This window comes from Triticum aestivum, chromosome 2B (assembly GCF_018294505.1).
Source record: "Triticum aestivum cultivar Chinese Spring chromosome 2B, IWGSC CS RefSeq v2.1, whole genome shotgun sequence".
Classification (NCBI taxonomy): Eukaryota; Viridiplantae; Streptophyta; class Magnoliopsida; order Poales; family Poaceae; genus Triticum; species Triticum aestivum.
In genome coordinates, this window is record NC_057798.1 from 712095193 (window position 1) to 712117592 (window position 22400).

The following is a 22400-nucleotide window of genomic DNA, read 5'->3' on the forward strand; positions in this document are numbered from 1 at the left end:
TCATATGCAATGTTTTACTTTCCACTGCCACACTCTTAGAATTGCATGCGTAGGTTGATTGTTTGACTTGTGCTAAGTTGATAAAATCTGCCAAGACTTCAAATTGGGAAAAGACTAGATTTTTATTTGGTCAAGTAGTATAATAGCCCCTCTCTAAACATACTTTCGATTCTACAAGGGTGCTGGTCCTTAGGGGCACGTGCAGGAGGACTTTCCGGTTGTCATCGACAAGGTCAACTGGCTCCGATATGAGAGCGACAATAGTGTTGGGTCGGCGACTCGTTCTGGCGACAAAAGTGGTCGTTCGATGGTCTTGAAATATCTATGTATTTTTTATTATGTTTGAGATCTTTTGTACTTCTGGTAATTTTTTGTATTAGACCTGATCATTTTTGAAAAGAAAGTACTACTCACACCGTGTGCTATTACCAACTTCTTGGCAAATGCAAACAATGTTATTGTATTGCATTTTACCTATAAAAAGCGTTTTTGTTATTTATTTATTTATTTTGCTTTGCTAATTTGTTTGAAATGGTAGTTTGTTACTATAGAGTATATACATGCTTTCAACACCGGGGAAAGTTCACAAACCGGCGACAATGGTGGTGTGCACTAGAGCACATTTGTGGAGGATGCCCACTTGGGAGAGAGGAAGGGCATGTGGCGGCAAATTCGAGACGTTGTTGGTAGTCAAAGGAGGCATCACTAGAAGGCGGCCTCGGGGCGATCGTGCACGCGCGGCATGCAACTGTCGAGGAAGAAGAAGGCCTTGATGAGGGGGTCCTACCCACGAGTGGGACATGCTGGAATGAGATTTGCATAAAGCATCGGGTCCTATTCAAAAAAATTAATGTCATGATGATCAATTTGTGTAAAAAACTTTTTTGCGGGGAATTTGTGTAAATTATTTTAGCCTCTAATTTGTTTTAAAAAGCGTATCAGTAGCACTAATACGGAGTGATTTAGATGATTATGTACTCTCGTGACAAGTTTGAGGATTGACCTGCTACGCTTTGCAGCTCTATGGTCTAAAATAAACCCGCCACAAAACTTGGTGTACCCTATTGCAAACACCTCACTATAAGGAAATGTGAATAGATTCGCAAAAGGTTCAGTATAAATAAGAGTAATAAAAGAGAGAGATATTATGTAAATGAATGTTCAGACTGAACATAGTACATTTGTAGATGCTCAAATACATGTATGTACACGCACCTTATGAACGCACGCACGCGGCATCACATTCTGAGATTGACGAAGTCACGACGGACGTCTCGTATTCGACAAGGACGTTTTCTCTCATTGAACGAACATCGTCAAAAAGATTAAAATAAATTCAGACAAAACGTGAGCATCAATGCCAAGTTTAAACTTGAACCCTGATGGGTTGGTTCCACCATCTGAAAACCTAACAATTCGGGCTGCGCTCAGTTGGCAACAGAAATCAACTCAAAAGAAACTGATAAACCAAAATCGGCACTAGTGTAGTATAAGATGGTGCTGGTACGGTACGGGCGGGCCGGCGCTCATTTCTCTGGCAAGGCACGACTTGCCCCGTGTGCGACGGTAGGTTCGCTCACAGCACATGGACCGGCTGCCTGGCGCGCCGACGTTTGTTTGCTCAACCGGTAAGAACTCCCTGTCGCAAAAAGAAGTAGTAGTAGAAAAGGGGGGCTCGTTCGTTGGGCAATCATCAGTGACACGCCAAAAGCGACGCTCCGCACCAAACATCAAATCAAAGGAAAATGGTGGCCATATTTTGAGACTGGAGAGGTTCTCTTCCTACCAAATCTCTCGTGAACGGTGCATTGACAGCAATGCCATGCATCTGCATCAGTAAAGTAAAGCGGAAGCTCGCACCGGCCGGCAGGTAGGAATAGGATGGGAGCGCCCGTATTTATTTCCGTGTGTGGGAGGGATCGTAAGCAAAGGCGGCACCACTGGGATGTCGAGCAGGTGGCCTGGACTGGAGTTGGATATGTTCCGTGTTTGCCATTTTGGCGAGGTGGACGCGACAGGCGAGCGTCGGCCACCGTCCCAACGTGCGACCGGTGTGACAAACGTTTGCCATGGTTTCGGCGCTTGGTTGTTTCTCCTGCTTCCTATTTTTGTCTGGGTTCGGCGCTCTAGGTTCGGCGCGCAAAGACAGCAGATAAACAACGATGTACGCCCGGAATACTTGAGTCGATAGGTGGGCGAATACAGTTTTATTTGAAAAAATCCAAAACAAACCTTAAACTTGTAGTCGAAAGCTAAATTGAACCCTGGATTTTCAATCCCTGAAATAAGCGCACCGAACTCTCTGATCCCAGTCTATTTTGAACCTTGACCGCGTTTTCAAAGGGATTGTCAAGGTGGCATGTCTGGCTCTGGCTGGACTCGTCTGGGCCGGCCCACCAGGCGCGAAAAGTGTTTTTCTTTTTCATAACACGTGAATTAAAAATACCCTTTTCTTTTCATAACGCGCGAACTAATATTACGACAAAAAAACGAAAGCTCACGGGACATCTTTACTTGGAACCTAATGCTTCCAACATCCTTCGGCTAGCCACTATAAATAATACCTTTAGGTGATAAATCAGAAGCGCGAAAATATTTAACCACAATTCGTAACGTTGAGATCTGAAAACTTTTTGGAAACATTTTCTTGAAACTTTTCATTAATTTTGAAATCCGAAGATTCTTAAAAGCAAAACACGATTTTAGAATTCCAAACATTTTTTTTGCAAAAAATGTGAACAATATTTGGAATTACAGTTTTTTTTCAAAAATGTGAACAGCCTTGGGAATTACAAACATGTTGGAAACAAAGAAATTTTGAAAACGTGAACTATTTTTGAAATCCCCCCCACCAAATTAAATAAAGAGTGAACAATTTTTGAAAAAACAATCATTTTCTTGTAAACACGAACAATTTTTCATGACTGAACGAAATTATAAAGTGCGAATAATTTTTCAAAACAAGATATTTTTAAACATAATCATTTTTTTTGTAAAAATGGGAACAAACTTTGAAACCTGAACAAAATTCCAAAGTGCAAACACTTTCTATTTTTTACAAGAAATGGGAACAAATTTTCTAAATTTGTTCGCACTTTAAAAATGTTGTTCAGTTTAAAAATCGTTTTATCAAAAAATATTCGCACTTTAAAAAAGTGTTTGTGTATTTCAAAAATATTTCACGTTTTCAAATCTTGATGCTGCGGTATATGGTTAAATGAAGTCGCGCTTCTTTTTATCACAAACCGCCATCTGGTAGGCTGGTTAGTAATAATTTTGGTACGATCAGGTCGCAAGTTCAATACCTGGCCATTTGTATTTCAAGTCGCAAAAACAAAACACACGCTTAGCGGCAGGTGGGCCGGCCCACTCGAGTCCGGCCGCAGCGAACAATCGCGGACGAGACTTGCCTGCTTTCCCCGCGCGTGCCCATCCGTGCTTCCGCGTACGTGGATAGGAGCAGGCAAGCCGGATCCAACAATATCGGGGTTTGAGCTGCCACGTAAGCAATTCTTGTTTGGAAACGCTTTTAAGGTTTAAAATAGAACCGGATTAGAGAGTTCGGTGTGCTAATTTTTAAGATTAAAAGTTCAAGGTTCAATTTAGCTTTCGTCTATAAATTCAAGGTTTATTTGAGGTCTTTTCCTTTTTATTTGCTCGAGCAGCGCACATTACTTCACTAGCTCGTGAAATGCCTTATTCAGTTTTGAAATCCTATATCTATCATCTAAGCATCATTCAGTGAGATCCTATATCTATTATCTAGGCATCATTCAGTGAACAGTAGTTCATAATGCTATGCACCCATGCTACCATATCAAAGACCCACCATTACATGCATGAAAAAAAATCCATTATTAGTTGATCTCATGCACACATCCCACCCCACTACACATGCCACCTCATCAAAGGTCCACTCAATATGCATGTCAAAATGTTTTCCATTACCTTAGCGCATCTCCAACGTTGACGTTGCAAATTTGCTCCGGTATCCATCCGCGGACACAGATGCGGGAGTCGGCCATCAACGCTGCCCACATATGTATCAACCACTGTTTGACCTAAGCGGACAAAATTCATACAAACACGACGGATATCATATAAACCAGACGGAATTCATTACATTCGAACAAATGGGCCGCAGTGGAGAGGTTAATGGTGGGAGCCGAGTAGGTTCCTCGGCAACCGCATATATCATTACTTTAGGGTGGCGGAACGACGTCGTGTCGTTTGAACACAGAGCTGTCGCCAACACTGGGAAATGGCGCGGGCGGCGCTCTCTCGGCTGGCGCACCGCTTCATTGCCGGCAACAGTGAGAGGTCGCGTCCGGTCTGATCGGGCATGAATGCGTCACTGTCGCTCTGGAGCGGTGCCGACTGTTTAGAGCGGGAAACACGTGGGCGAGGGAGGTTTTTTTTGGTGGGCCAGCGCGGTCATACGCGGGCGTGGCAGCAGTCCAGACGCTCGCAAAGCCCCGACCTAGTCTGTCTCCGATTTACGGGAAAAAGTGTGTCCGGACCGCCGAGCGGACCGATAAAGGCCCGCCTTGGATGATACGTCATGTCTGAACCGTGCAGTTCGGACGGGTGTGGGTGGTTTGAGGGTTCGTGCTGGAGATGCCCTTATGCCACTTATATTCAAAATGATTTTTGACTACACATTAATCAAGTGCATTTTTTTTCAGTTTTAGTTAGTAGTGTATTATCAATTCAACTATGCATGTTTTGTACAATCAAATCACTGAAATATATTGCAATCGATTCCCGCAGTGTAACGTGCGGGGTATTCTATAGTTAATTATATCCCCCCCCCCCTTCGCCTCCCCTTAAAAAATATTTTTCTTCTAGCTGTTATTATCACAATTCACATTCCGAGCATACGGTGGAGGCGGTGGAGCAAACGTCGACCCCCATGGGCTCTATTGGGATGGCCATGTAGGCTTGAGAAGTTTTCAATGTTTTTTTTCTTTTTTTTATCTGTACCAGTTTTTCCTAATTGTTTGTATATTTAATTTATTTTCTTGTTTGCGATTTATTTAAATTTATTAATCTAATTTAAATTCTTGAACATTTTTAAATTTAAAAATGATTTCTTCAAACTTGTAAGCAATTTTTAAAATCATTGCAGATTTTTCAATATTCATAAATATTTCTATGAATTAAACACATTTTTAAAATTCCAGATTTTTTAGAAAGAAGGAACAGTTATAAAACTCATAATTTTTTTAGAATTCATGAATATTTTTCCATATTTCTGAAGAATTTTTTAATTTAGGAACATTGCTTAAATTCAAGTTTTATAAAATTCATGAATATTTTGGAAATTAATAAAATTTAATATCTTTGGATGTTTATTAAGTGTTTTAATGGAATATCTGTTCTGATACTGTCATGCGGGACCACTGAATTTGAATTAAAGAATTTGATTTTTTAATATTTGATTAGAGTGGATTCAGAATAATTAAAAACAATTATGATATGAGTTTTTTTATTTCATAATCATTATCATTTCTAATTTCATTTAGAAAAAAGATAAAGGACCTATAATATAATATAATATAATATGAGTTCTGTGATTAATCGTTTGCTATGTCAGTATTTACAAGCAGGTCCAGTTTGAGGAATTTTTTAGGCCGTCCTAGGCCCTATTCCTAGGGAGCTTAGTAATTGTAAGGATACTAAACACACAATAAAACATCACATAGAAAATATTATTGATATTCAGTACAATGTAAGAAGGACATGAAAGATCATAACATAAAAGTGATCAGTTCGCTCAGCTTTTTTATACTGACTAAACTTGGCTAGCATGTAATCCAGACAATAAAATGTCTTTTTATACATCCCGCAAAAAGGCTTATTTATACATTATGTCTTTTGTTTCAATGAACTCAACATCATATCATCTCCAGTGGCCACTCTCATGAGTCTTCACATGATTCACAAAAAAAGTCCTCACATGATCAAGTGAGTGGAGAAATTTAGAAAAAAAAACTTGTGTGCAATGGACTATTACACTCTAGCTACATCTACAAACTGGTCAAATCCAAACAATATAGTACAACAACTGAGACAAGATACATTAATGCATGATGGCAACTCCTCGGTGAATTTAAATTTGTTTGTCCTAGATCACCTAGAAACCTCTCCATGGCTCTTTTTAACATATATGGTGAACCACTCATGTTTGCTCACACGATCAAGGCTGGCATAAGAAGTCGAAGTAAAAAACTAAAAGCTCTTTAAGTTTACATATATAGTGGATAACCAGCCTGTCTAGTTTGGATCAACTATCTGTACAAGATGCCTTTTTCTTTTCCTTGTTCATTCCACCCACTTTTCTTTCAGTATTATACATTTGAAATGCTCCTCACTTTGCAATGTGATCTATAAGAAGCCCTTAACTTGACATGGCCCCTCTCCCAAAAAGAACTTGACATCGCGGTGGTTGACAAAATAACCACCTGTTGGCCCAAGCCCAACTACCGGCTCATCCCACGATACCCCTCCCGCATGGCCTGCAGCCAGCCAACCGCATCCCCTAAACCCTAGCAGCCGCCGGCCGTGCTGAAACTCGGCGACGGCGGCCTGGGCGATTTGATTTTTTGCCACAATTTACTTTGCTCTTTGACAATTTGCCACTGGTTACATAGTAATTGATTTTTTGCCACAACTTAGTTTGGACTTTGATCTTTTACCATTTTTGCCTCAAAACCAATCATTTTAATTGTAAGTGAAATTATATGCCAAAAAACAGTGGCCAAACTACCCGTTGACACCTGTTTGACCAAACGAAGCAGCTCCAGTACATATTTCCCAAGCCGCTGGGTAGGCACTCCCTACTGCCGCCGCCTTGCTTGTGCTGCTGCTCGCCGCCGACCCTTGCTGTTTCTCACCGCCAGCCGGTGCTGCTGCCTGCCGCCTGCCATGCTGCTGCCCGTTGCCGTCCGTTGCTGCTCCCCGCATCGCCCCTTGGTGTTTCACGCAGCCCGCCGTCAGCCGTTTCTGCTCCCCGCGCCGGCCTTTGGTGCTTCATGTAGGCTTACCTTGCTGCTGCCCGCTGCGCCGTTGAATCCACGCGCTGGTAACCCTAACTCTAGGTGGCCGAGGGAAGGGAGCGGGAGAGAGAGTACTCACCTTCCTCGCCGGGATTCAGCCGCCGCCTCGTGATGCCGCCGTCTGGGACGGGCTCCCGAGAACGAGGGGACGAGCGACTAGTGCGAGAGGAAGGGGATGAGCCTATCCCATTTGTGTTCTGGTCAATATGTGGAGCAGGGGCATTCTAGTAATTTTACATGGGACCCACTTGACAGAGGGCAAAAAATCAAAGTCCCAAATAAGTTGTGGAAAAATATCAAAGACAAAGTAGCCAGTGGCAAGTTGTCAAAGTACAAAATAAGTGGTGGAAAAAAATCAAGAACCCCCGACGGCCCGCATTCCCACGTCTCCGACCAGCACCGCCCCCTAAACTATTTATCCCACAGACAAAAAGAGGTAAAATTTTGGCACCGCGAGCGTCCCACTAGGGTTTTAGAGCAGCCATCCCCGGCGGCGCAGCCCGAACCTTTCCCCCTCCCGCGGCGATGCGCCAGCATGCCCCCGCCTACACACCAGAGGCGGCCTCCGTGTCCGCCATGGGCGGCGCGAGCGAGCGGCACAGCCTGCCCGCACTGCAGGCCAAGATGAAGCGCGACCCGCACGGATACGAGACGGAGCTCCGCCAGCTGCATCGCCACTTCGAGTCCTCGGTGTTCCTCTTCCGCCAGCAGGCGGCGCTGTCCTCGTCCTCCTCGGGCGGCGGCGGCGGCGGGGAGACGGCCAAGGAGCTTGGCGACCTCGCGCTCTTCCTCACCCACGTCGCGCCCTTCTACCCCAACGACCTCGCCGACCTACCGACAAATCGGGGGCCTGCTCGACACCAACGCCCGCGCGCTGCCGTCCGGCCTCCGGGTGCACCTCATGCAGACGCTCATACTGTTGGGCAATCGGAAGGTGAGCTCCTGTTCAATTCATTAGGTGCCTTAAGATAGAAATTTGTGGACGCCGATAACTGCCACACGTGTGGTGTATCGGGTGGTTGTGCCGCACGCCTCGTGTGGCATGAAGAACAACCCGCCCGCACGACCGTGTCCGGGCGCGCGCAGACACATCCCGCATGTCCGGTGTGTGGCAAAACCGCCCACACGTCCAGGCCAGACGACTGCGCTGCCCGCACGACCCAGCCGTCCCGGCCTCATTTCGATCCCCAGTCTGAACTATCGCCATCGTCTCCCATCTCTCGATCCCCTACCTCCATCGCCGTCCTTCTCTGGTTGCCATGAGCATATCCATAGCGCCTTCCTGATACGTCCATTTTGCATCATGCTTTTATATCAATATTTATTGCATTATGGGCTGTTATTACACATTATATATCAATACTTATGGCTATTCTCTCTTATTTTATAAGGTTTACCATGAAGAGGGGGAATGCCGGCAGCTGGAATTCTGGCTGGAAAAGGAGCAAACATTCGAAACCTATTCTGCACTGCTCCAAAAGACCTGAAACTCCACGAAACTTATTTTTGGATTTAATAAGAATTATTGAGTGGAAGAAACACCTCAAGGGGCCCACACCCTGTCCAGGAGGGTGGGGGGCGCGCCCCCTGTCTCCTGGCCCCCCTGGTGGCCCTCCGGTGTCCATCTTCTGCTATATGAAGGGTTTTATCATGGAAAAAATCGTGGGCAAGCTTACGAGACGAAACTCCACCGCCATGAGGCGGAACCTTGGCGGAACCAATCTAGAGCTCCGGCAGAGCTGTTCTATAGGGGACACTTCCCTCCGAGAGGGGGAAATCATCACCATCATCATCACCAACGATCCTTCCACCGGGAGAGGGTCAATCTCCATCAACATCTTCACCAACACCATCTCCTCTCAAACCCTAGTTCATCTCTTGTATCCAATCTGGTATCCAAAACCACAAATTGGTACCGGTGGGTTGCTAGTAGTGTTGATTACTCCTTGTAGTTGATACTTATTGGTTTACTTGGTGGAAGATTATATGTTCAGATCCTTAATGCATATTATTACACCTCTGATTATGAACATGAATATGCTTTGTGAGTAGTTACGTTTGTTCCTGAGGGCATGGGTGAAGTCTTGCTATTAGTAGTCATGTGAATTTGGTATTCGTTCGATATTTTGATAAGATGTATGTTATCTTTCCTCTAGTGGTGTTGTGTGAACGTCGACTACATGACACTTCACCATTATTTGGGCCTAGAGGAAGGCATTGGGAAGTAATAAGTAGATTATGGGTTGCTAGAGTGACATAAGCTTAAACCCTAGTTTATGCATTGCTTCGTAAGGGGTTGATTTGGATCCATATGTTTAATGATGTGGTTAGGTTTACCTTAATACTTTTGTTGTAGTTGCGGATGCTTGCAATATGGGTTAATCATAAGTGGGATGCTTGTCCAAGTAAGGGCAGTACCCAAGCACCGACCACCCACATATCAAATTATCAAAGTACCGAACGCGAATCATATGAGTGTGATGAAACTAGCTTGATGATAATTCCCATGTCTTCGGGAGCGCTTTTCTCATTATAAGAAATTGTCTAGGCTTGTCCTTTGCTACAAAAAGGATTGGGCCACCTTGCTGCACCTTATCTGCTCATTGCTTGTTACTCTTTACGATTTATCTTATCACAAAACTATCTATCACCTACAATTTCAGTGCTTGTAGAGAAAACCTTACTGAAAACCGCTTATCATTAATTTCCTTCCGCTCCTCGTTGGGTTCGACACTCTTACTTATCGAAAGGACTACGATAGATCCCCTACACTTGTGGGTCATCAAGACTCTTTTCTGGTGTCGTTGCCGGGGAGTGTAGCGCTTTTGGTGAGTGGAACTTGGTAAGGAAACATTTATATAGTGTGCTGAAATTTTCTGTTACTTGTTACTATGGAAACTAATCCTTTGAGGGGCTTGTTCGGGGCATCTTCGCCCCGACCAGTAGAGCAAAGAGTTGCTCCTCAACCTACTGAACCTCCTGAACCTACCAAAAATGTTCACTTTGAAATTCCTTCGGGTATGATAGAGAAACTGCTAGCTAGTCCATTTGCAGGAAATGGAACATTGCACCCTGATTTACACCTTATCTTTGTGGATGAAGTTTGTGGATTATTTAAGCTTGCAGGTATTCCCAATGATGTTGTCAAAAGGAAGGTATTCCCTTTATCTTTGAAGGGAGATGCATTGACATGGTTTAGGCTATGTGATGATATGGGATCTTGGAATTATAAGCAATTGAAGTTGGAATTTCACCAGAAGTTCTATCCTATGCATCTTATTCATCGTGATCGTAATTACATATATAATTTCTGGCCTCGCGAAGGAGAAAGCATCGCTCAAGCTTGGGGGAGGCTTAAGTCAATGTTATATTCATGCCCCAATCATGAGCTCTCCAGAGAAATGATTATTCAAAAATTTTATGCTCGGCTTTCTCTCAATGATCGCACCATGCTCGATACTTCCTGTGCTGGTTCTTATATGCTGAAGACTATTGAATTCAAATGGGACTTATTGGAAAGAATTAAACACAACTCTAAAGATTGGGTTTCCGACGATGGTAAGGAGTCAGGTATGACACCTAAGTTTGATTGAGTATCTTTTATGGATACCGATGTTTTTCGTGAATTTAGCGCTAAATATGGACTTGACTCTGAGATAGTAGCTTCATTCTATGAATCTTTTGCTACTCACGTTGATCTCCCTAAGGAGAAGTGGTTTAAATATAATCCTCCCATTGAAGTGAAGGTAGTTGCACCTATTACAGTTGAAGTAAAGACCTTCACTTATAGTGATCCTATTGTTCCTACTTATGTTGAGAAACCACCTTTTCCTGTTAGGATAAAGGATCATGCTAAAACTTCGACTGTTGTTCGTAAGAGTAATATTAGAACTTATACACCTCCTGAGCAAATCAAAGTTGAACCTAGTATTGCTATGGTTAAAGATCTCTTGGATGATAATTAGATGGGCATGTTATTTACTTCTGTGGTGAAACTGCTAATATTGTTAAACTAGATGCCAAAACACATAGACCTGTCGTTGGCATGCCTGTTATTTCTGTTAAAATAGAAGATCATTGTTATCATGGCTTATGTGATATGGGTGCCAGTGCTAGTGCAATACCCTATGATTTATATAAAGAAATTATGCATGATATTGCACCCGTTGAATTGGAAGGTATTGATGTTACTATCAAGCTTGCTAATAGAGATAATATTTCACCAATTGGGATTGTTAGAGATGTTGAAGTCTTGTGTGAGAAAGTTAAATACCCTGCTGATTTTCTTGTTCTTAGTTCCCCACAAGATGACTTTTGTCCCATTATATTTGGTAGACCCTTCTTGAACACTGTTAAAGCTAAGATTGATTGCGAAGAGGATGTTGTTACGATTGACTTAGATGATATGACTCATGAGTTTAATTTTGCTAAATTTTGTAGATAACCCCGTGATAAAGAATTACCTAGTAAAGATGAAATAGTTGGTATTGCTTCTATTGCCGTACCTCCTACTAATCCGTTAGAACAATATTTGTTAGACCATGAAAATGATATGTTTATGAAACAAAGAAGGTAAATAGATGAAGTATTCCTTAAACAGGAACCTATTCTCAAACATAACCTTCCCGTTGAAATTTTAGGGGATCCCCCTCCACCCAAGGGTGATCCCGTGTTTGAGCTAAAACCATTACCTGATAATCTTAAATATGCTTATCTTGATGAAAAGAAGATATATCCTGTTATTATTAGTACTAACCTTTAGAGCAGGAAGAGGAAAGATTATTGAAAACTCTGAAGAAGCACCATGCTACTATTGGATATACTCTCGATGATCTTAAAGGCATTAGTCCCACGTTATGTCAACACAAAATTAGTTTGGAGGACGATGCCAAACCAGTTAGAGATCCTCAACAACGACTGAATCCCAAGATGAAAGAAGTGGTAAGAAAGGAGATACTAAAGCTCCTTGAGGCAGGTATAATTTATCCCGTTGCTGATAGTGATTGGGTAAGCCCTGTTCATTGTGTTCCTAAAAAGGGAGGTATTACTGTCGTTCCTAATGATAAAGATGAATTTATCCCGCAAAGAATTATTACAGGTTATAGGATGGTAATTGATTTCCGTAAATTAAATAAAGCTACTAAGAAAGATCATTACCCTTTACCTTTTATTGATCAAATGCTAGAAAGACTATCCAAACATACACATTTCTGCTTTCTAGATGGTTATTCTGGTTTCTCTCAAATACCTGTGTCAGCGAAGATCAATCAAAAACTACTTTTACTTGCCCTTTCGGTACTTTTGCTTATAGACGTATGCCTTTTGGTTTATGTAATGCACCTGCTACCTTTCAAAGATGTATGATGGCTATATTCTCTGACTTTTGTGAAAAGATTTGTGAGGTATTCATGGATGACTTCTCCGTTTATGGATCCTCTTTTGATGATTGCTTGAGCAACCTTGATCGAGTTTTGCAGAGATGCGAAGACACTAGTCTCGTCTTGAATTGGGAAAAGTGCCACTTTATGGTTAATGAAGGCATTGTCTTGGGGCACAAGATCTCCGAGAGAGGTATTGAAGTTGATAAAGCTAAAGTTGATGCTATTGAAAAGATGCCATGTCCCAAGGACATAAAAGGTATAAGAAGTTTCCTTGGTCATGCCGGTTTTTATAGGAGGTTCATTAAGGACTTTTCTAAAATCTCTAGGCCTCTGACTAATTTATTGCAAAAAGATATTCCTTTTGTCTTTGATGATGATTGTGTAGAAGCATTTGAAATACTTAAGAAAGCTTTGATCACTGCACCTATTGTTCAGCCACCTGATTGGAATTTACCTTTTTAAATTATGTGTGATGCTAGAGATTATGCTGTAGGTGTTGTTCTAGGGCAAAGAGTTGATAAGAAATTAAATGTTATCCAGTATGCTAGTAAGACTCTTGATACTGCCCAGAGAAATTATGCTACTACTGAAAAAGAATTCTTAGATGTTGTGTTTGCATGTGATAAGTTTAGACCTTATATTGTTGATTCCAAAGTTACTATTCACACTGATCATGCTGCTATTAAATATCTTATGGAAAAGAAAGATGCTAAGCCTAGACTCATTATATGGGTTCTCTTGCTCCAAGAATTTGACTTCCATATTATTGATAGAAAGGTAGCTGAGAACCCCGTTGCAGACAAATTGTCTCGGTTAGAGAATGTTCTTGACGACCCACTACCTATTGATGATAGCTTTCCTGATGAACAATTAGCGGTCGTTAATGCTTCTCGTACTACCCCTTGGTATGCCGATTATGCTAATTACATTGTTGCTAAATTTATACCACCTAGCTTCACATACCAGCAAAAGAAAAAGTTCTTTTATGATTTAAGACATTACTTCTGGGATGACCCACACCTTTATAAAGAAGGAGTAGATGGTGTTATTAGACGTTGTGTACCTGAGCATGAACAGGAACAGATCACACGCAAGTGTCACTCCGAATCATATGGAGGACACCACGCTGGAGATAGAACTGCACACAAGGTATTGCAATCTGGTTTTTATTGGCCTACTCTCTTCAAAGATGCTCGTAAGTTTGTCTTGTCTTGTGATGAATGTCAAAGAATTGGTAATATTAGTAGACGTCAAGAAATGCCTATGAATTATTCTCTTGTTATTGAACCGTTTGATGTTTGGGGCTTTGATTATATGGGACCTTTTCCTGTCTCTAATGGTTACACACATATTTTAGTTGATGTTGATTACGTTACTAAGTGGGTAGAAGCTATTCCAACTAGTAGTGCTGATCATAACACTTCTATTAAAATGCTTAAAGAAGTTATTTTTCCAAGGTTTGGATTACCTAGATATCTTATGACTGATGGTGGTTCACATTTTATTCATGGTGCTTTCCGTAAGATGCTTGATAAGTACGATGTTAATCATAGAATCACATCTCCTTATCACCCGCAGTCTAGTGGTCAAGTAGAGTTGAGCAATAGAGAGCTCAAATTAATTTTGCAAAAGACTGTTAATAGATCTAGGAAGAATTGGTCCAAGAAACTTGATGATGCATTATGGGCTTATAGAATTGCATATAAAAATCCTATGGGTATGTCTCCATATAAGATGGTTTATGGAAAAGCTTGTCATTTACCTCTAGAACTTGAACATAAAGCATAATGGGCTATCAAAGAGCTCAACTATGACTTCAAACTTGCCGGTGAGAAGAGGTTGTTTGATATTAGCTCACTTGATGAATGGAGAACCCAAGCCTATGAGAATGCCAAGCTATTCAAAGAAAAAGTCAAACACTGGCATGACAAAAGGATACAAAAGCGTGAGTTTAACGTAGGTGATTATGTATTATTATTCAACTCTCGTTTAAGATTTTTTGCAGGAAAACTTCTCTCTAAATGGGAAGGTCCTTACGTTATTGAGGAGGTCTATCATTCTGGTGCCATAAAAATCAACAACTTCAAAGGCACAAGTCCATGGGTGGTGAACGGTCAAAGAATTAAACATTACATTTCAGGTAATCCTATCAATGTTGAAACTAATATTATTGAAACCGTAACCCCGGAGGATTACATAAGGGACACTTTCCAGAACGTTCCAGACTCCGAAAAGGAATAGGTATGTGGTACGGTAAGTAAACCGACTCCAAAACAATTCTAAAGGCAATTTTTATCAGTTTTGGAATATTTAAGAATTCTAGGAAGAAAGAAGTAGTCCAGGAAGGACACGAGGCCTCCATGAGAGTGGGGGGCGTGCCCACCCTTACTGGGCACGCCCCCTGTCTCGTGGACACCTTGTGTGCCTCCCGGACTCCATTTTCTTGCACGTTACGTATTTTGGTCGGTAAAAATTCATTATATAAACTCCCGAAGGTTTTGACCACCGTATCACGCAAATATCCTCTGTTTTTGTTTCAAGTTGTCCCTGTTGCAAATTTAGAGCAAGATGTCTTGTCAAGAGTCAGTCGGGGAGAATCGGGTATCTCACTCGACACTAGGTCCAGGAGCAAAAAGCGATGCTTATCACTTTGGACTGTCAATGGAGGATGAGATGGAGGCTGACTTGAAAAGGATAGATGCCATGGAGGAAGATCAAGAAGCCACCTCTCGTCTCCAAGCATAATTCATGATGGGGGAACTACATACCTCGGCTATTCCAAATTCGGTCATCCCTTCCAACTTTAGATTCCTTTCTTATGAAAATATGAAAAAGAGCGTCACTTGTTCTCCAGAAGCTATGCAACATCCATGGGTAAAGGGAGCTTTAGCCGTTACCGTCAAGCTCCGCAAAGAAATTATGGGCCTCAAGCAACAAGTCAATAAGCTCGAGGAGGAGAATCGTATCCTTAGAGGCATTATTGCCAAGAAGATCATAACACCCACCGTGAAGAAGGAGACATAATCACATGGGTATGGGCACTCCCCTTGGCAACTGCCAAGCTTGGGAGAGGTGCCCTGGTATCGTATCACCATCACACTCCTATCTTTACCGTTTTATTTAGTTTGATCCTTTTTAGTAGTATCTTAATCTAGTAGATTGAAGTTTTGATATCAAGTAGCTTCTAGTTTTGCTTTGTGATCTCTTTATGTAATCGAGTCCGTGAGCCATCTATAATAAAGATTAGTGTTGAGTCAAGGGCTTTGCTTTATTGATATGATCTTGAGAAAAATAAAAAGAATAAAAAGAATAAAAGAGTTCATATTGATCTTATGGATAGTAATAAATTCACACATAGAAAGTATGAGGCATAAAAGTTGTTGAGAGTTGATAAACATAGTTTTGGTCATCGTTGCAATTAATAGGAAGTAATAAGGAAAGAGAGGTTTCACAAATAAATATACTATCTTGGATATCTTTTATGATTGTGAGCACTCATTAAGTATGACATGCTAAAAGAGTCGATGTTGGAGAAGGAAGACAACGTAATGGTTTATGTTTTCTCACATCTCAGTTAAAGTATATTGTCATTGACCTTCCGAACATGTTGAGCTTGCCTTTCCCCCTCATGCTAGCCAAATTCCTAGCACCAAGTAGAGATACTACTTGTGCTTCCAAATACCCTTAAACTCAGTTTTGCCATGAGAGTCCACCATACCTACCTATGGATTGAGTAAGATCCTTCAAGTAAGTTGTCATCGGTGCAAGCAATAAAAATTGCTCTCTAAATATGCATGACTTATTAGTGCGGAGAAAATAAGCTTTATACGATCTTGTTATGGAAGCAATAAAAGCGATGGACTGCATAATAAAGGTCCATACACAAGTGGCAATATAAAGTGGTGTTCTTTCATACTAAGATTTTGTGTATCCAACCCTAAAAGCGCATGGCAATCTCTACTTCCCTCTGCGAAGGGCCTATCTTTTACTTTATGTTTCTACTTTATGTTTTTACTTTATGCTTGAGTCAAGGTGATCTCACCTTTCCCTTTTTCATTTTATCCTTTGGCAAGCTCCTCGTGTTTGAAAGATCATCATGATATATATATATATCCAACTGGATGTTGGTTAGCATGGACTATTATTGTTGACATCACCTAAAGGTGAATACGTTGGGAGGCAACACAATAAGCCCCTATCTTTCTCAATGTCCGGCTAAAACTCTATAACCACAAGTATTGCTTGAGTGTTAGCAATTGTAGAAGATTATATAATAGTTGAGTATATGGACTTGCTGAAAAGCTCTATTCTTGACTCTTTGTGATGTTACGATAAATTGCAATTGCTTCAATGACTGAGATTATAGTTTGTTAGCTTTCAATGAAGTTTCTAAACCATACTTGACATTGTGAATTGATTGTTACTTCAGCATAAGAAATCATATGAGAAAATCTATTTATGTTGCTGTCATAAGAATGATCATGATGCCCTCATGTCCGTATTTTATTTTTATCGACACCTCTATCTCTAAACATGTGGATATATTTTTTGATTTCGGCTTCCGCTTGAGGACAAGCAAGGTCTAAGCTTGGGGGAGTTGATACGTCCATCTTGCATCATGCTTTTATATCAATATTTATTGCATTATGGGCTGTTATTACAAATTATATATCTATACTTATGGCTATTATCTCTTATTTTATAGGGTTTACCATGAAGAGGGGGAATGCCGGCAGCTGGAATTCTGGCTGGAAAAGGAGCAAACATTGGAAACCTATTCTGCACTGCTCCAAAAGACCTGAAACTCCACGAAACTTATTTTTGGATTTTATAAGAATTATTGAGTGGAAGAAACACCTCAGGGGGCCCACACCCTGTCCAGGAGGGTGGGGGGCGCGCCCACCCCTACTGGGCGTGCCCCTATCTCCTGGGCCCCCTGGTGGCCCTCCGGTGTCCATCTTCTGCTATATGAAGGGTTTTATCCTGGAAAAAATCGTGGGCAAGCTTACGAGATGAAACAACCTTGGCGGAACCAATCTAGAGCTCCGACAGAGCTGTTCTACCGGGGACACTTCCCTCCGGGAGGGGGAAATCATCACCATCGTCATCACCAACGATCCTCCCACCGGGAGAGGGTCAATCTCCATCAACATCTTCACCAGCACCATCTACTCTCAAACCCTAGTTCATCTCTTGTATCCAATCTTGTATCCAAAACCACAAATTGGTACCTGTGAGTTGCTAGTAGTGTTGATTACTCCTTGTAGTTGATACTTATTGGTTTACTTGGTGGAAGATTATATGTTCAGATCCTTAATTCATATTATTACACCTCTGATTATGAACATGAATATGCTTTGTGAGTAGTTACATTTGTTCCGCAGGAGATGGGTGAAGTCTTTCTATTAGTAGTCATGTGAATTTGGTATTCGTTCGATATTTTGATAAGATGTATGTTGTCTTTCCTCTAGTGGTGTTATGTGAACGTCGACTACATGACACTTCACCATTATTTGGGCCTAGAGGAAGGCATTGGGAAGTAATAAGTAGATGATGGGTTGCTAGAGTGACAGAAGCTTGAACCCTAGTTTATGTGTTGCTTCGTAAGGGGCTGATTTGGATCCATATGTTTAATGATGTGGTTAGGTTTACCTTAATACTTTTGTTGTAGTTGCGGATGCTTGCAATAGGGGTTAATCATAAGTGGGATGCTTGTCCAAGTAAGGGAAGTACCCAAGCACCGGTCCACCCACATATCAAATTATCAAAGTACCGAATGCGAATCATATGAGTGTGATGAAACTAGCTTGACGATAATTCCCATGTGTCCTCGGGAGCGCTTTTCTCATTATAAGAAATTGTCTAGGCTTGTCCTTTTCTACAAAAAGGATTGGGCCACCTTGCTGCACCTCATCTACTTTCATTGCTTGTTACTCTTTATGATTTATCTTATCACAAAACTATTTATCACCTACAATTTCAGTGCTTGCAGAGAAAACCTTACTGAAAACCGCTTATCATTTCCTTCTGCTCCTCGTTGGGTTCGACACTCTTACTTATCGAAAGGACTACGATAGATCCCCTACACTTGTGGGTCATCACTTCCCACCCCCCAACCCCACTCCAACCCCGCTGTCCCAAGATGACCAGCTAAAAGCAGGTGAATCTCCGATCTCCTATTGTTTCTCGTCCTTCTTCTGGCCAAAAATTAGAAATTGCAAATTTGCCAACGAAGATGGTGACTAGATCCAAGCTATTGGGGCAAAACACCACACGGATTTGTGTGTATTCGCATTTGCCAACCAGCATACGCCAGATCTGCCATGTACTACGCTAGAGTTGAGCTAAGGTTCTCGGTTGGCTTGGTGCGAGTAGTTGGTAATGAAGGATGCGTAGGAATCCCTAAAAAAGGGAGAGAAAGGGTAAATGTGACATAGGGGGGGTAGGAAAAATAGTTTCCACTTGTGTCTAACATCAGTTGCCACCTATCGTTGTCGTTAACTGCCACCATGTTAACCTGTTGCTTGCCATCCTATTTTAGTGGTTGTTGCCATCGCTTCAAAATGATAGCTGGCACCAAGATTTCAGAAAAGAGAGTGGATGTGCATGTCCTACTTGCCATGATGTGTTGATTGCCTACACAGGAAATGTGATAAGATTGCCATGTTATGTTCTACATGCAAACAGCAAAAAAATGCATTTTTTGCGGATTGTTGATGCGTTCTTGTTCATGCAGTGACTGAGAACACACTAGCAAAAACAAAACGCGGAAGAATGAATCACGAAGACGAAACTGATCCTTGGGTTTCTCAAAGGCCAGAAACGCCCCCTTGGGATGCAGCAGAGTACAATCAACTCATTTCTGCAGGGCCGTTGCTACCACTACTAGAGCAGTACGTAGGCATCGGTATGATGCATGATAACAAAAGAAAAGAAAATTTGCCATGTTTGCAACGATGAAGATGACATTCTACTTATGTCCTACAATGTCATTTTTCGCAGGTTCTTATGACCAAAACACATTCAGGGGGGAACCATGGCAAGTTCAGTCACAGGACGCTAACACTAACAAATGCACGGGCAACCAACTTCAACTAGCTAATGTGGAAAATCAAGGTAACACATACGAAAAACAAAACACACTGGTGTGGACATAAAAATTAAACTTGCAAAGGATGGCAAAAGACTCAAAAAAAATGTAGGACCTTCATGCAACACGTGGCATCATGCAGCAACCATGTACCTGCCATCGACGTCGTACACAGGTGAGTAAAATAAAAAGTGAAGTTGCGAACGGTGAATTAGGAGAAGGAACAAAGTTGGAGAACTACAGTTGCCATGCCTGGACAACTGCAGTTGCCATGTATGATCAAATGTGATTGCAATGTCTAACCAACCGTGGATGACAAGTGTGAACAAATCTGTGTGGCATGGTTGGACCAATACATGTGCCATGTTGAAGAAACTACAGTTCCCATGCAGTGACAAACTGCTACCATGATCACAGGTTGTTACAGTGGGACTACATCGACAAACATCTCATGGCAAACTTCGCAGTTGCAGGGCAGCGCTATTGCAGATAGTGCACATCAAATTGGAATGACATACCACACAAGATCGGCACATGCAGCACAACAAGGTAAGAATTTTTTTGCCAATTGCTAAAAGAGTGTGTGCAACACTAATAATTGATCACATTTCCCTAGTGAGCTGCTATGTCTTGAGCTTGCGTTGGTTTTCCTTGAAGAGGAAAGGGTGATGCAGCACAGTAGCGTAAGTATTTCCCTCAGTTTTTGAGAACCAAGGTATCAATCCAGTAGGAGGCTCCTCACAAGTCCCACGAACCTACAAAACAAACAAAGAACTCGCAACCAACGCGATAAAGGGGTTGCCAATCCCTTCACGGCCACTTACGAAAGTGAGATCTGATAGAGATAATATGATAAGATAAATATATTTTTGGTATTTTATAATATAGATGCAAAAACTAAAGATGCAAATAAAAGTAGATTGAAAACTTATATGATAAAAGATAGACCCGGGGGCCATAGGTTTCACTAGTGGCTTCTCTCAAGATAGCATAAGTATTACGGTGGGTGAACAAATTACTGTCGAGCAATTGATAGAAAAGCGAATAATTATGAGATTATCTAGGCATGATCATGTATATAGGCATCACTTCCGTGACAAGTAGACCGACTCCTGTCTGCATCTACTACTATTACTCCACACATCAACCGCTATCCAGCATGCATATGGAGTATTAAGTTCATAAGAACAGAGTAACACATTAAGAAAGATGACATGATGTAGAGGGATAAACTCAAGCAATATGATATAAACCCCATATTTTTATCCTCGATGGCAACAATACAATACGTGCCTTGCAACCCTTTCTGTCACTGGGTAAGGACACCGCAAGATTGAACCCAAAGCTAAGCACTTCTCCCATGGCAAGAAAGATCAATCTAGTAGGCCAAACCAAACCGATAATTCGAAGAGACTTGCAAAGATAACTCAATCATACATAAAATAATTCAGAGGAGATTCAAATATTTCTCATAGATAAACTTGATCATAAACCCACAATTGATCGGATCTCAACAAACACACCGCAAAAAGAGTTTACATTGAATAGATTTCCACAAAAGAGGGGGAGAGCATTGTATTGAGATCCAAAAAGAGAGAAGAAGCCAACTAGCTAATAACTACGGACCCAAAGGTCTATGGTAAACTACTCACAACTCATCGAAAGGGCTATGGTGTTGATGTAGAAGCCCTCCATGGTGGATTCCCCCTCCGGCAGAATGCCGGCGACGGCTCCAAGATGGGATCTCGCGGATACAGAAGGTTACGGTGGCGGAAATATTTCTTCGGTGGCTCCCTGGATGTTTTCGGGGTATGAAGGATTATATAGGAGGAAGAAGTACGTCAGTTGCCGCTCGAGGGGCCCAAGAGATAGGGGGCGCGCCCAGGAGGGATGGGCACGCCCTCCTATCTCCTGGCCGCCTCGATTGCTTCTTGACTTGCACTCCAAGTTCTCCGGATCACGTTCGTTCCAAAAATCACGCTCCCGAAGGTTTCATTCCGTTTGGACTCCGTTTGATATTCCTTTTCTTCAAAATACTGAAATAGGCAAAAAACAGCAATACGGGTTGGGCCTCCGATTAGTAGGTTAGTCCCAAAAATGATATAAATGTGTAAAATAAAGCCCATAAACATCCAAAACAGGTAATATAATAGCATGGAACAATCAAAAAAATTATAGATACGTTGGAGATGTATCAAGCATCCTGATGTCTACTACACAACCTTCTTCTTATAGATGTTGTTGGGCCTGCAAGTGCACAGGTTTGTAGGACAGTAGCAAATTTCCCTCAAGTGGATGACCTAAGGTTTATCAATCCGTAGGAGGCGTAGGATGAAGATGGTCTCTCTCAAACAACCCTGCAACCAAATAGCAAACAGTCTCTTGTGTCCCCAACACACCCAATACAATGGTGAATTGTATAGGTGCACTAGTTCGGCGAAGAGATGGTGATACAAGTGCAATATGGATGGTAGATAAAGGTATTTGTAATCTGAAATTATAAAAACAGCAAGGTAACTAATGATAAAAGTGAGCGTAAACGGTATTGCAATGGTAGGAAACAAGGCCTAAGGTTCATACTTTCACTAGTGTAAGTTCTCTCAACAATAATAACATAGATAGATCATATAACAATCCCTCAACATGCAACAAAGAGTCACTCCAAAGCCACTAATAGCGGAGAACAAACAAAGATATTATGGTAGGGTACGAAACCACCTCAAAGTTATCCTTTCTGTTCTATCTATTCAAGAGTTCGTACTAGAATAACACATTTAGACACAAATCAACCAAAACCCTAATGTCACCTAGATACTCCATTGTCACCTCAAGTATCCGTGGGCATGATTATATGATATGCATCACACAATC

The 22400-nt window shown here is 41.6% G+C and overlaps 1 pseudogene; it reads left to right on the plus strand.

Moving 5' to 3' along the window:
- The first annotated feature begins 7583 nt into the window (after positions 1-7583).
- The window catches only part of LOC123039463 (protein SDA1 homolog), a 37590-nt pseudogene continuing 22773 nt past the window's right edge, over positions 7584-22400 (plus strand).